Raw genomic sequence first — 14,837 nt, forward strand, 5'->3', positions numbered from 1 at the left:
AGCCTGCTCAGAGCTGCTGTGTGTCTGGTGCCGGTGCTTTGGTTTGTTCCTTGTTTGTATCCATTGTTTGTCTGTACTTGTTCTGTTTTTTCCTGTCAGTTGTATGTTTCCTTTATCGTTCTGATTTGGTTGTATCTGTACACCTCTGCAGGGCTCTCTATAGGGACAGTCTGGGCCCAGGAAGAAGACAGTGGGGCAGCCTTTATTGAGGCGATTACTTACTACAACTTCATCCACTTTGATTGTCACCCTGCACCCGTGCTGAGCGTGTGCTCTGTGCCACAAGGTCGAGAGATACAGGCCTTCACTTTCCTACAGAGGTGCTATCTGTCCGTTCTGCGTCCAGCCACCTGTTCAAGCTAGTTCCCGCGTCCATCTTGGCTGCCCCCGTACCCTGTTCTTGTTGGCAGTCCAAGACGAATGTGACAATCTCCCTCTCTGTAGATCGTGGCTCCATTGTCTCCTTGGGGTTTCCGATTGGTTTAGGGAGGTTCCTGGTGTCTCTCCTTCCAGATGCTGTGCTCCCCTACTACTGATGGATGTGTCCCAGAATGTGCTTAAGTCTTTGTGGTGCCTTCTCTTTGCCGGCCTGCGACTTCAGAGGTTTCCACATGAGCACTTCTCCTTATCTACCGTAGCTCTCTCACTCTAGCCCTTGCACCACTTCCTGCCGAGCTCTAGAAACTGTAGGACCTGTAAAGGGGTGGGTTTAAAACTGTAGGACCTGTAAAGGGGTGGGTTTAAAACTGTAGGACCTGTAAAGGGGTCCCACCAATCCATTATCCCCTATGCACAGAGACTGACTATATTAGCCCCTTACAATGGGTTACACCCCATAGGTATAAAAGCAGAGGAGTTAAGCCACGCATAAAGTGACAGAGCAAGGGAGTTGAAGTGGTTCACCACGGAGAGCTGCTGTAATGGAAGGCTGTAAACTTAACACTGTGGAGCGGGAGTGCAGAGACTGAGAAGTAATTCTGGATATTTGGTGTAATCTCATGCATGACCTTCTACCCCCAACAGCCACTGTTCACAACTGACTATGCTCATCATCGGTCCTGTTAAGAGGACCATTCATATAATAAGCCAGTTAAAACATGATACGGGCAAATGAGACTAGTTCTCAACTACCTCAGTATGCGTGCAGTTCCACTAGGCCCGACAGGACACCTAGCCCTATTGTCATCAGGGCCATCGAGAGACTGATGTGGGCATTAGCATCATTTACCCTAGGAGAGGTGCCCTCGGGCCCGTGGGTGTAGGCATATCACGGAGTGTATTCTAGACCAGGACACCATAAACCCTGCTACTCCCAGGGATTTACACTTCAAGCCATTGATACTCTCATAACCCTACGCATCACAGACGCTATAGTACTGCCAGCCACAGATGCCCCCATAATGCATCCAGTCACAGAAAAGAAGCCTCCATAACACAGAAACCCCCATAATACTGCAGAGAGCCAGACCGAGCTCAGACCAGCGAAAAGGGCAAAGCCGCGGGGAATGAGATGGTTGCCAACTGGGGCTCTGCTGCCCCCCTCTAACGTGGGAAAATCGTGGTCTGTGCCAGTAGGCCACATGCAGGAGTGGTAAAAACAACAAAAAATAAAATAAACAGGCAGTTGTTATGGCCTTGGGATTGGGCAGGGGAAGGTGTTAATTTGTCGTGACGCCAGTCAATATATGGGTAGGGACTAGGGATGAGCGAGTATACTCGCTAAGGCACTACTCGCTCGAGTCATGTGCCTTAGCCGAGTATCTCCCCGCTCGTCCCAAAAGATTCGGGTGCCGCCGCGGGGCAGGGAGCTGCGGGGGAGAGCGGGGAGGAATGGAGGGGAGATCTCTCTCTCCCTCTCTCCCGCCCGCTCTCCCCTGCTCCCCGCCACAACTCACCTGTCAGCTGCGGCGGCCCCCGAATCTTTAGGGACGAGCGGGGAGATACTCGGCTAAGGCACATTACTCGAGCGAGTAGTGCCTTAGCGAGTATACTCGCTCATCCCTAGTAGGGACCCATTCTGGACAAAAATACAAGAAGTGGAGAAGTAAACAAAAATGGGGGTAGTAGTCCTGACTCTCCTGTAGTGTCGTGTGGTATCTCAGTGCAGTTCTTGTAGATGGTGGGAAGCATTTCAGGAAGCAGACTATGGATTCAATTAGTGGGCTGTGACTAGAAAAGGTTAACTGCTGACTTGCTTCTATTTCTCCCTCTCTCTCTTGCTTATTCTCCACAATAAACTTGATTCCTCTGTCTTTTCTCCTCTGTTCTCTCTTTTTCCCTTAATAACCTTTGGTTGTTACTACTCACACGAGATGTTCCTCTTCCCACCACACTGGCTAGAGTAGATGGTTGCCTTCTTCCTCCCTGGTCTCTATCTCAGGTTCCTCTGGACTAGACTGACTAACCCCGCCCACTCTCTACCTTTTATACCTTTAGCCCTCACCAATCCTGAGTTAAAGGAAAGCTAACTAACCAATCCCGGCCTTAGCTAGGGTTGACTGACAGGTGTGAGAGTAGGTTAGGGTATATATTGCTGAATCATACATTTATACACATTTTCCACACATTCACTCATATATACATTTGACATGAGGTAGCGATAGAACTGTACAAGAATCAAGTTTTCAACATAAAGCACCAAAACCAACTCATAAACTGAATAGAGAACAAACCAACCTCAGCACATAAAAGCTGTATCAGAACCAAGCTCATAACATAAATACAGTACCAGAACCAAGCTCATAACATAAATACAGTACCAGAACCAAGCTCATAATACAAATACAATACCAGAACCAAGCTCATAACATAAATACAGTACCAGAACCAAGCTCGTAATACAAATACAATACCAGAACCAAGCTCATAACATAAATACAGTACCAGAACCAAGCTCGTAATACAAATACAATACCAGAACCCAGCTCATAATATAAATACAGCATCAAAAAACCTCAGTACATATATGTAATACCAGAACCAAGCTCATAAAATAAACACAGTAGCAGAGCTAACTATTGTGTTGCAGTGATACCAAGGGGTTGATAGCAGCACCTTTGAGCATCAGACGGGTGGAGGATGATTCATGTAGCTTCATAAGTGCTGCTGCACTGAGGAAGGATATCTCCTGACCAGGTGGACCTAAGTGGGGTGATCACCCCCAGTTTACACCCACCTGGTGCTTTTCCCCCCTACAAGCTGGTGGACGGCACCCTGTATGACTGCACGTGTTGCACATAGCTAAGGCTGGCCATGCAGCTCAGTGATCTGCTTCAGGTACCATCACTGGCTCTAATCAAGGTAAAAGGGGCCCCGCAGCTGTTGGGCTCTCTGCCCAACCATGCGATCTGTGCCAAGGACAATGATATCAGGCAGGGCCACAGAACAACTAGTCTGGAGATACTGGTGCTGGAACCAGTCCCTTGTCCCTCAGTAAGACTATAGAGTCTCCTGCCCGGAAACCAAGTGTCCTTGAAAACAGAGTGTAAAGGTTGGCAGCTCTGGCACCTGGCAGGGGTATAATACAGGCTGGCGGTGCAGGGCGGGTGTCAGCTTTGTGTAAAATGCCACGTTTCCTAATATAGAGACATTCAAGAACCTGTCAGTCAGGTACAGGAGTCGTGTGTCTGTCAGACAAGGTGATCCACAGAGTGAGGGAATGTCAGACCCAGCGGGGGCAAACCTGCCTGCTGTGCCCAACTACGAAGTACCTGTCCGAGAGCAACTGCACTTACCTGTAACACTCAGATTAAGGCCCAATGCCCACAGGTGGGTCCGCACCTCTAGCCGCCTATAGGAATGCATTAGCATCTGCAGGGCAATTTAACCCCTTGAGTGGCACGCCCGGAAATTTTCCGGGACGAGCTCCACTGCTCATAGCGATATAGCCCTGAAGATTTCCGGGCTGTGTATCACTATGGGAGCTGCAGAGCACACTGCCACAAGCTGTGACAGTGTGCTCTGCCTGCACAGACCCACAGAGAACAAAGCAAGGGCTTTGAAAAACCAGCAGAAGATATTGCCGATATGCCGGCAATCTCCTGCTTTGTTTACAGGTTGCCATAGAGACCATCGGCTTGTCAGAAGCAAGCCGATGGTCTCTGTGGCAGGGAGAGCTTGGTGCTTGGCTATCAGAGGACAGCTAGGTACCAGCTCTTACAGCAGAGATCAGAGAAAACCTCCGATCTCTAATGTGTTAACCCTTTACATGCTGCAGTCTATGTGACTGCAGCATGTAAAGGGCTGTCACCATTGGACCCCCGGAATGTGATCAGGGGGTCCTGATGGGTCCCTGTGGAAGTCCCCTAAAGGGACAAAAGAAAAAAATAAAAAAAAGTAAAAAAATTATAAAAAAAATTATAAAAACACTTGTCTCCCTTTACTTTGTAAAAAATCAAAAATACAATCACACATGTGGTATCCATGCGTCGTAATGACCCAGAGAAGGAAGTTAATGCATTATTTAACCCCTTAATGACATGGCCCCTTTTTTTTTTTTTTCCCCATTTCTTTTTTTCCTCCCCCCTGTTTAAAAAATCACAACTTGTCCCGCAAAAAACAAGCCCTTATATGGCCATGTCAATGGGAAAAGGAAAAAGTTATGGCTCTTGAGACGCAACTGCAAAATTAGTTGAAATTCAATGATTAGACCATTTTAAAAAGCCTGCCCTGGTGGGAACGACAGGGTGGTAGGAAACCCGCCACTCAAGGGGTTAAAGCATGCAGATGTGACTTTTCTTTTTCCCGGCGTGCGGAAGAATTCTCCGTTTTGTCTGCGAATCGCACGGGACGGCTTATGTTGAAGTCAATGGAGGCCGTCCTATCCGCGGCATAACCACAGCTGTCATTGTGGCAGTGCCACGGATCCGCGGTAAAGCAGAACATTAAAAAAAATTTGCAACGAGTATGCGCCAGGCGTGTCGCCGGCTCGTCCGGACGCATCCGCCGTGCTAAAGAAAGAAGATCCGGCTGGCCAGATAAGATCCGCACTGGAGCCGGAGAGGTAAGAATACCTTTTTTTCTCCCTATGGCCGCTGGGCGCGCAGGGATTCCGCTCCGGGATTCAGCAGTGGAGTCTGTGTGTGTAAGTGGCCATGAGGCCTTATGGTTGCTGTAATCAGGGACATATACAAGATATTATCAAAGATCGGACCATAAGTATGTACACTCCATGACACCATCACAGCGCTATACATCTCCTGTATATAGTGATATCGACAATATGCTGCTATAACCTGGGTATCTCCTGTATGTAATTATATGTATACAGCTCATATAAGTTATGACTCCCGGCATACAGTGATAGGGCCCATGCTGATATAACCTGGGTATCTACTGTATATAGTTCTATATGTATAGCTAGTATAAGTTATACATCTCCCTGTATATAGTGATATGCACCATGCTGGTATAACCTGAGTCTGTCCTGTATATAATTATATCTGTACAGCTGGTATAAGTTATACATCCTGTATATAGTGAGATAGAGCATGCTGGTATAACCTGGGTATGTCCTGTATATAGTTATATATGTACAGCTGGTATAAGTTATACATCTCCCTGTATATAATGCTATGAAACATGCTGGTATGACCTGGGTATCTCCTGTATATAATTATATATGTATAGCTGGTATGTGTTATACATCTCCTGTACATAGTGATATGGAGCATGCTGGTATAACCTGAGTATCTCCGGTATATAATTATATATGTACAGCTGGTATAAGTTATACATCTCCTGTATATAGTGATATGGACCATGCTGGTATGACCTGGGTGCCTCCTGTATATAATTATATATGTACAGCTGGTATAAGCTTTACATCTCCCTGTATATAGTTCTATGAACCATGCTCGTATGACCTGGGTATCTCCTGTATATAATTATATATATATAGCTGGTATAAGTTATGAATCCTGTATATAGTGATATGGAGCATGCTGGTATAACCTGGGTATCTCCTGTATATAATTATATAAGTACAGCTGGTATAAGTTATACATGTTCCTGTATATAGTGATATGGAGCATGCTGGTGTAGCCTGGGTATCTCCGGTATATAATTATATATGTACAGCTCGTATAAGTTATATATCTCCTGTATATACTGATATTGACCATGCTGGTATAACCTGGGTATCTCCTGTATATAATTATATATGTACAGCTGGTATAAGTTATACATCTCCTGTATATAGTGATATGGAGCATGATGGTATAACCTGGGCATCTCCGGTATATAATTATATATGTACAGCTGGTATAAGTTATATATCTCCTGTATATACTGATATTGCCCATGCTGGTATAACCTGGGTATCTCCTGTATATAATTATATATGTACAGCGGGTATAAGTTATACATCCCCTGTATATAGTGATATGGAGCATGCTGGTATAACCTGGGCATCTCCTGTATATAATTATATATGTACAGCGGGTATAAGTTATACATCCCCTGTATATAGTGATATGCACCATGCTGGTATAACCTGGGCATCTCCTGTATATAATTATATATGTACAGCTGGTATAAGTTATACATCTTCCTGTATATAGTGAGATAGAGCATGCTGGTATAACCTGGGTATCTCCTGTATATAATTATATATGTACAGCTGGTATAAGTTATACATCTCCTGTATATAGTGAGATAGAGCATGCTGGTATAACCTGGGTATCTCCTGTATATAATTATATATGTACAGCTGGTATAAGTTATACATCTCCCTGTATATAGTGCTATGAACCATGCTGGTATGACCTGGGTATCTCCTGTATATAATTATATATGTACAGCTGGTATAAGTTATACATCTCCTGTATATAGTGCTATGAACCATGCTGGTATGACCTGGGTATCATCACCTGGTATTATAGATGCGTGCTTTCTGCAGGAAAAAAAACTTATTACAACTTTCGTTCCATTTGGAGATCTTGCAGAAGTATTCATGGAACATAATTTACCACTTACGCTGCCAGTTCCTGAGCGAAGAAAACAACTCTGCCACCCCTGGTATTGTGCCAGTGTAATGCCTGCTGTTTACTTACACCTCAATTATATGGCACAAAGAGGCAGGAAAACATGTTTATCCAAATGGCATCAGTAGAGGCGCTGAAGACGGGGGGACCGCGGCACAGATTGCCCTTTTGGGTGCATTAAACAGAGGAGAACTGTCTTTTCCAAGTCATGTTTATGGCTGTGCTGTGCGTGTGCTGGAAGCTGATGCACAGGGGAGGACAATGAGACCTATTTATCCACATGATGATGGACTACGGCTTACAGCTCAGCATTCTCCAGCACAAAGCAATATTTCAGTATTTGTAGGGGAGGCGGAGGGGTCCGAACACAGCGCAGCATTCCTGTAAGATTGCAGCAGGCTTATATTGGCTCCATCCATTAGGAGAGGCAGAGTTCAACCTACTACCTATAGTATGTATATAATAGGTAATGTATGTACACAGTGACTCCACCAGCAGAATAGTGAGTGCAGCTCTGGAGTATAATACAGGATGTAACTCAGGAGCCGTACAGGATAAGTATTTTATGTACACAGTGACTCCACCAGCAGTATAGTGAGTGCAGCTCTGGGGTATAATACAGGATGTAACTCAGGAGCAGTACAGGATCAGTAATGTATGTACACAGTGACTCCAGCAGCACAATAGTGAGTGCAGCTCTGCAGTATAATACAGGATGTAACTCAGGATCAGTCCAGGATAAGTAATGTATGTACACAGTGACTCCACCAGCAGAATAGTGAGTGCAGCTCTGGAGTATAATACAGGATGTAACTCAGGAGCCGTACAGGATAAGTAATGTATGTACACAGTGACTCCACCAGCAGAATAATGAGTGCAGCTCTGGAGTATAATACAGGATGTAACTCAGGATCAGTACAGGAAAAGTAATGTATGTACACAGTGACCCCACCAGCAGAATAGTGAGTGCAGCTCTGGAGTATAATACAGGATGTAACTCAGTTGCCAAATTTAAATCGGGCCACTTCAGCACCAATGATTAGGAATGTCTTGGACGACCGAGAGAGATTGTTTTTCCGGAGATCATCGATGCTGTGTACAACCTCATACTGGAGAATCGGCCAATTTCAGCTGCAGGAACAGCCGACATCATGGGGATTTCTCGTGAACGGTTTTGTGTCATTATCCATCAACATTTGAACATGAAGAAACGATCTGCACAGTGGGTCCCCAAATGTTTGACAACAGATTAGAAAAGCATGCGAGTGAAAACTTCCCGGTCCATTTGTCAGCATTTCCGGACTGATAAGAACTTCCTGGATTGACTGGTCACTATGGATGAGACCTGGATTTATTTGTATGACCCTGAAACCAAGGAGCAGTCAAAAGAGTGGAGGCACAGTGGTTCTCCTCAGCCAAAGAAGTTCAGCCACTAAGGTTCTGGGATAAGGAGGGCGTACTGCTAGTGGACTACTTTCAAAATGGTTCCACCATCAAAGCAAGGTATTACATTGAACTTTTGGACCAATTGAAGGCAGTCCTGAAAGCCAAAAGGCGCGGCAAGCTGTCCAAAGGAATCTTCTTCCTGCAAGACAATGCCTCCGCTCACACTGCACAAGTGACCACGGGAAAACTGGTGGAGCTAGGCTTCCAGCTGGTTGACCGCCCACCTATTTCACCAGATCTAGCTCCTTCAGACTATCATCTGTTTCCAAACCTGAAGAAACACCTCAAGGGGACCAAATTCTACACCATTTCTGATGCCATGGCTGCTATGGATGACTGGTTTGAGGCACAACCGAAATCCTTCTTTTTGCAAGGCTTACAGAACTTGGAATACCGATGTAAGAAGTGTATTGACATCAGTGGAGAATATGTGGAATAAATGTAAAGTTTCATCTCCCTATCTTGTTTTTTTATGGGTAAAGCCAAAGACTTATCAGCAGCTCCTCGTGTATGTATATATATATATTACAATGTTTCTCCGAAAATAAGATCCTGTCCTATATAAATTTTTGCCCCAAAGGAGGCACAGAATCTTATTTTCAGGAGATGTATTATTTTTACCTAGCAGGCGTCGTCTGGGTCCTACACGAACATTGCTTGCTGGTAACTGGGTTTGTAAATCCCGCCTCCAGCAAGCTATTGTTCTGCTACCAGCTACCTGCGCTGGCTCTAATTGGCTGAGCCACAGAGCTTTAAAACCAATCAGAGCAATTGCTTACTGGAGGTGGGGTTTACAAACCCCATTACCAACAAACGATGTTCATGTAGGCGCTGAGAACTGCAAGCAAGCCTGCCAGAACTGTGGAGACCAGCAGGAGGGACCCGGATGGCGCCTGCTAGGTCAGTATTGCTTTCTTTTTGTCACCTATTGTGGCTAGGGCTTATTTTTGGGGTAAGGCTTATATTCTAAGCCCCCCTCTCGAAAATTAGGATAAAGCCTATTTTTAGGGTCAGTCTTACTTTCGGGGAAACACGGTATATACTACAAATTGTATAGAAAGGAACATATCCTTCAATTTTCTATAGAATGATCTCTCACATATACATAAAATTAGAAAGAGTCAGCCGGAGACAGACTGTGACCTTTAAATAAACCGAAAGTGCTTTGTCATTGGACACACGGTGGGGGGAGCAGAATTTAGACGTGATGGAAGAGATAGCAGAGATTCTTGAGGATGGCGGTAGGAGAGCCTGAAATAATCTCGCCCAGTTGCACGGCTCTTGCATCAGAAGATGCTACACAGTGATATAGAAGATCTAGCAGCTGTGTCTTGTGACTAATGACAAGGGGCGTCTCATTCCTTGGGATCTCCATGGTATTTCAGGGTGGATGGAGACATCTGTTCATATATTTGACCTCTATGTAACTAATCCTAAAACTATATCAGGCCAGTTTGTGGTAATATCAGACATGCGGTACGTGTGTCTCCTGATACTTGAAGATAGATAAAGAGGTGCGTTGACGCGTTTCAAGTTTCAGGACTGCTTATTATTACCCTCTGTATAGATACGACTGAGCGGAATGATGAAAGGGCCGCTACATATTCTCTTATCCAATTGAGTCTATACTCCAGTTGAGTGGTCTCCGACCTGTGGGACAACCTCACAGCGCCTTAGCCTGCCTCTCGGTATTCAATGTCGCAGCTCTCAAGGAGACACAAATGAGTCCTTAGGAAAGTAAGTCAATTCAAGACAATTCCTTACTAGTCAAGTAATAATATTTTCCTCTAGAACGTGAAACCCATTAGAGCTTCTCCCTAACATCACTGCTTCCAGAACTTAAGCTTGGCCGGCAATAGCTACATACGACCCATAGATACATACATACGACCCATCAATTGCACAGGGTGCCAGCCACAGTTTGTATGGGGGAAGGGGCGCCAATTGGATGTAGGTTGGGGGTAATTGCCCTTTAGGTCCGCTCAGCCAGAAGATTTTCTTTTGTGCAACAGCGTGGTATGCAGCAACATGAATCATCCTCCTCCTGACTCTATCTACTCCTTCCTGATGTTCCAAGGTGCCACTGTCAGCCCACTGGCGCCCCCACAACACAACTGTTTAGTTCTGGTAAGGCAGTAATGTCATGAGCTTCATTCTCATGCAATATTTGTGTAATGATCTTAGGTCTGCGGCAGTATTTGTGTACTAAGCTTGGTTTTGATGTTGTATTTGTGTAATGAGCTGAGTTCTGGTGCCGTATTTATGCACTGAGCTTGGTACTGGTGCTGTATTTTTTTTATAACTCTTCTTATTAGGTTTTATAAATAGTACAAATTACAATAACCAAAAACTTTTCCCAGCATATTGAAGAAAGGCATGTGACAATCAGTATCACTTTCTTGTATAGTCATACAATTCTCCATAATTGTATCAAGCCAACTAGGACTCAATGGTAGTTAAAAAAAAAAATTGACCTTAGGACAGCTCCATAAGCTAGGGAACATGTTTGTACTTGGCTTGTTACATTTAGGGCAGGTCGGGTGATTTGGGATGTGGTGGGATATCAAAACCATATATGGCCCTATGTATGATTTTAAACTGGGTTTCTCTCCACCTTTCATTGGAAATGCCTTTGCGCATTGCTGTCCGGCCATCCGTGATTTTTTTCTTCAATTTCTGGGTCATTGATTTCTTCCAACCATTTTTTAAATATCGATGAGCCATCGAATGCCGCAAGGTTTAACCTGAAAACTAATAATAGGGAGTGTTTTCATGAGGGGGAGGTGATTAAGAGGTCTAGCGGGCTAGAGATATGTTCTCCATCTATTTGTCATAATTTGGTGAGTATAAACCCTCTCAATTGCGCATAAGAGAGGAAGTGTGTGTTTGGGAGCTCAAAGGCTTCTCGGAGTTCTGGGAAAGTTTGCATTCTAGGCTCCTGGGGATGTAATATATGTTGGACAGTCTCTATACCTTTGGTTTGCCACAGTGTAAATCATTTGTTTTCCCATCCCTCTTTGAATTCTGGGTGTCTCCATATCTTCATATGTTTTGAAACGTTAAAGGATAGCCTATATCATTCTATGATTCTATAGATATTAGAAAAAACTTTCTGACAGTGAGGGTGATCAATGAGTGGAACAGGTTACCACGGGAGGTGGTGAGTTCTCATTCAATGGAAGTCTTCAGAGAGAGGCTGGACAAATATCTGTCTAGGATGATTTAGTAATCCTGCACTGAGCAGGGGGTTGGACCAGATGACCCTGGAGGTCCCTTCCAATTCTACCATTCTATGATTCTATACTCCTTTCTCACAATCTTCCAGGTTGCAATCGTGTCTTTAGCCAGAAGTGATTGTCTGACCAAAGGTGGAAGATTTGAGAAGCTGGTGTGCAGAAGACCATTTAGATCCCATGGGGAGAGAAGGTCTGCCTCCAAGGAGACGTTTGACAAATAATTAGTTCCCTGGAGCCGGTCCAGGGAGTGTCGGAACAAGCTAGTCATGTTGTAGGTTCTTACTTTAGGAAATGTAACACCTCCTCTATCCTTCGGGAGCATCAGTTTCTTCAGTGCTATTCTTGGACGCTTATTGTTCCATTTAAATGAGCAATAAACTGGAGCTTCCTAATGTCTTCACGCTTCAGAAGTGAAGGGATCATTTGGAGGGGGTATAAGAGTTTAGGAAAGCTGATCATATTAATTAAGTGGCAACGACCCAGGAAAGATGGGGGTATATTATTCCATTTATGCAGCTCCTTAATGACTTTAAGTATTAAAGGAGGGTAGTTGAGTGTATATATTGATTCTGAGTTTTCCCCCCTGTGTATTCCCAAGTATTTGATTGACGATTTAGCTAAAGCAGTGGGAAGTTTGGCATCCATCATGGCCTTCAGTTTTGAATTTGTCCGGAGTGATATGCCTTGTAGTTCACATTTTGATACATTGATTTTAAATCCCAACTGTTTGCCAAGGAAATCCAAGAAAGTGAAAAACTTTGGGAGGTCCCTATCAGGACGGCCCAGGGCCAGCAAAACATCAGCAGCAAAAAACATGGAATTGACTATAGACTGGGCCATTGTTCTACCTTCTATGTCCTCCCTACCTTCTAGGACCCAGATCACAGGTTCAATGGCTATGGTAAATAATAACAGGGATAGAGGAGATCCCTGTCTGGTGCCTTTTTGAAGTGGGAACCTGGGAGATAAGAACCCTGGGACATAAATTCGAGCAGTCGGTGAAACATAGAAGTTCCATATATAGGAACAAAAGGTTCCTGCAAATCCAGTCCTGCATGAGACATCCCCAAGCCACTTCCATGAGATGTTATCGAAAGCTTGGGGATGGGTGCAGCTGGGGACAGAGTTTTATTTAGTCGAAGACCGATCATATTTCACAAACCCTGTCTGCAAGGGGGAGATTAGGTGTGGGAGGATAGTGGCCAATCGGTCCTCCATGATTTTAGACACTGTTGGTTTGGGGAGCAGTTTGGGTGTATAGATTATAAAGTTTTTCTAGTATGGGGAGGATGTAGTCTTTCATATCCATCGGACTTTATTGGATTTCAGGTTGTGTATTGCTTCCCCAACCTCTGCTTCTGGTTCTATATTTATGTACAGGGCTTGGTTCTGGTACTGTATTTATGTTTTGAGCTTGGTTCTGCTGCTGTATTTGTGTAATGAGCTTAGTTCTGGGGCCGTACTTAAGTACAGAGCTTGGTTCTAGTGCTGTACTAATATTATGAGCTTGGTTCTGGTACAATATGTTTTCACTCTGTTCTGGTGTGGGTATGCTGCTATCTTGCTGTTTTCTGCACAAGTAGAAATAATTTTAATAGATGCAGACTGTCTATCAGGGAGTGCTAAAACAAAATTCTTTATAGGGTGGAAGATCTGTACTGGTTTTAAGTGTCATCTGGCCTCCAAGGGTATAGGATTAGTAGGTACTGTCAGTCTATGAGTGCCTTTGTAGTTGGCAATAATATAGGGACAAATGGTTATTACTGCATGAGGGGAAGAGGGCATTTGCTGAAGGCAATGTTATGGGGCCATTTTGGCAGGTGCTGTTTTGGAGTGACACAGTGTACAAAGCATTATGGGTATCACTGGACTGAAGTCCATTGTTTTACGGGTAGATTTGTGGTGGGCATTGTTTGGAATGACACTGCCCTAACACATAGGGTATTGTGGCTGGTACTGTATGTGGCATTGTGGATGCCACTGGTGTATTTGTAGCTGCCCTTGTTTTGTAGGATCTTGGATGCATTGTGGCTGGCATAGCAAGGATGTAGCACTGCGACTGGCATATTGCAGGCCATTGTGGCTGGCATATTACAGATATAGCCCTGTGGTTGGCATAGTATAGATGTAGCAGTGTGGTTGGCATAGTCCAAACGTAGCACTGTGACTTGCATGGTATGGGGGCATTGCAGCTGGTATTGTGCTAATTGTAGCTGGTATTGTTTACTATGGTTTTGGGTGCCTTGTGATTGTCATTGTATAGATATAGCACTGTGGCTGGCATAGTACAGGGGCATTTTGACTGGCATTGTACTATTTGTAGCTGCCATTGTTTGGGGGTATTGTGGCTGATGTAGTATTGTGGTTAGCATAGTATCAGGACATTTTGGCTGGTGTGATTTGACTATGGCACTGCGGCTGGCATACAGTGGGTGTATTGTGATTGGCATTGTATACATGTAGAATTGTGGCTGGCATTGTAGGAGAGCATTGTGGCTCAGATGTAGTACTATGGCTGGCATAAACTGGGTGAATTGTGGTTGGCATTATATGGATATATTAATACATCTCGCTTGCTTCACCCCTTGAGCACGAAATATCCACATTATCTGATCAGTGATTGCCAAGAAGATCCCAGCAGCAGCTGAGGAGAGTTAAAAGGTAGGTAGGTTATAGACTAGTAGACGTCCCAGAGCTCCGCGGACACAATGCTTCCAGTATAGCACCACTCCACCCTGTGTCATCTGGTCAGTCACTGATGCCGCACATTCCCACGGTGGCACACACATGGCGAGAGGAATGTGCAGCTGCTGACGGCTCCGCATCGGATGTACAACCACGTCCTTACCCAGGAATATAGAAAATGTCACATACTGGGTGCCACACAACCGCTATGTATAGCAGCAACAACTACATGCAGCGTTTGTGTAGTGCCACGCCCCTTTTCACAGACCACACCCCTTTTATGCCACATCACCTGTTTATTGCTCACATTACCCTGGAAGGGCACTAAAATTACTTGGTACCTGGAGACTTTCCATCTTGCTGCTACCTTTGCTTTTGTCAGTGCTTCTATACAGAAATACTACCCTCTCTGTGCCCCCTTTGTGCTCCTGCATAGTAAAAATCCTCCCTTTTTCCAAAACTATAGTGCTACCTTTGTGCCCCCACA

The sequence above is a fragment of the Eleutherodactylus coqui genome, chromosome 6 (genome assembly GCF_035609145.1).
Source record: "Eleutherodactylus coqui strain aEleCoq1 chromosome 6, aEleCoq1.hap1, whole genome shotgun sequence".
Taxonomy (NCBI): domain Eukaryota; kingdom Metazoa; phylum Chordata; class Amphibia; order Anura; family Eleutherodactylidae; genus Eleutherodactylus; species Eleutherodactylus coqui.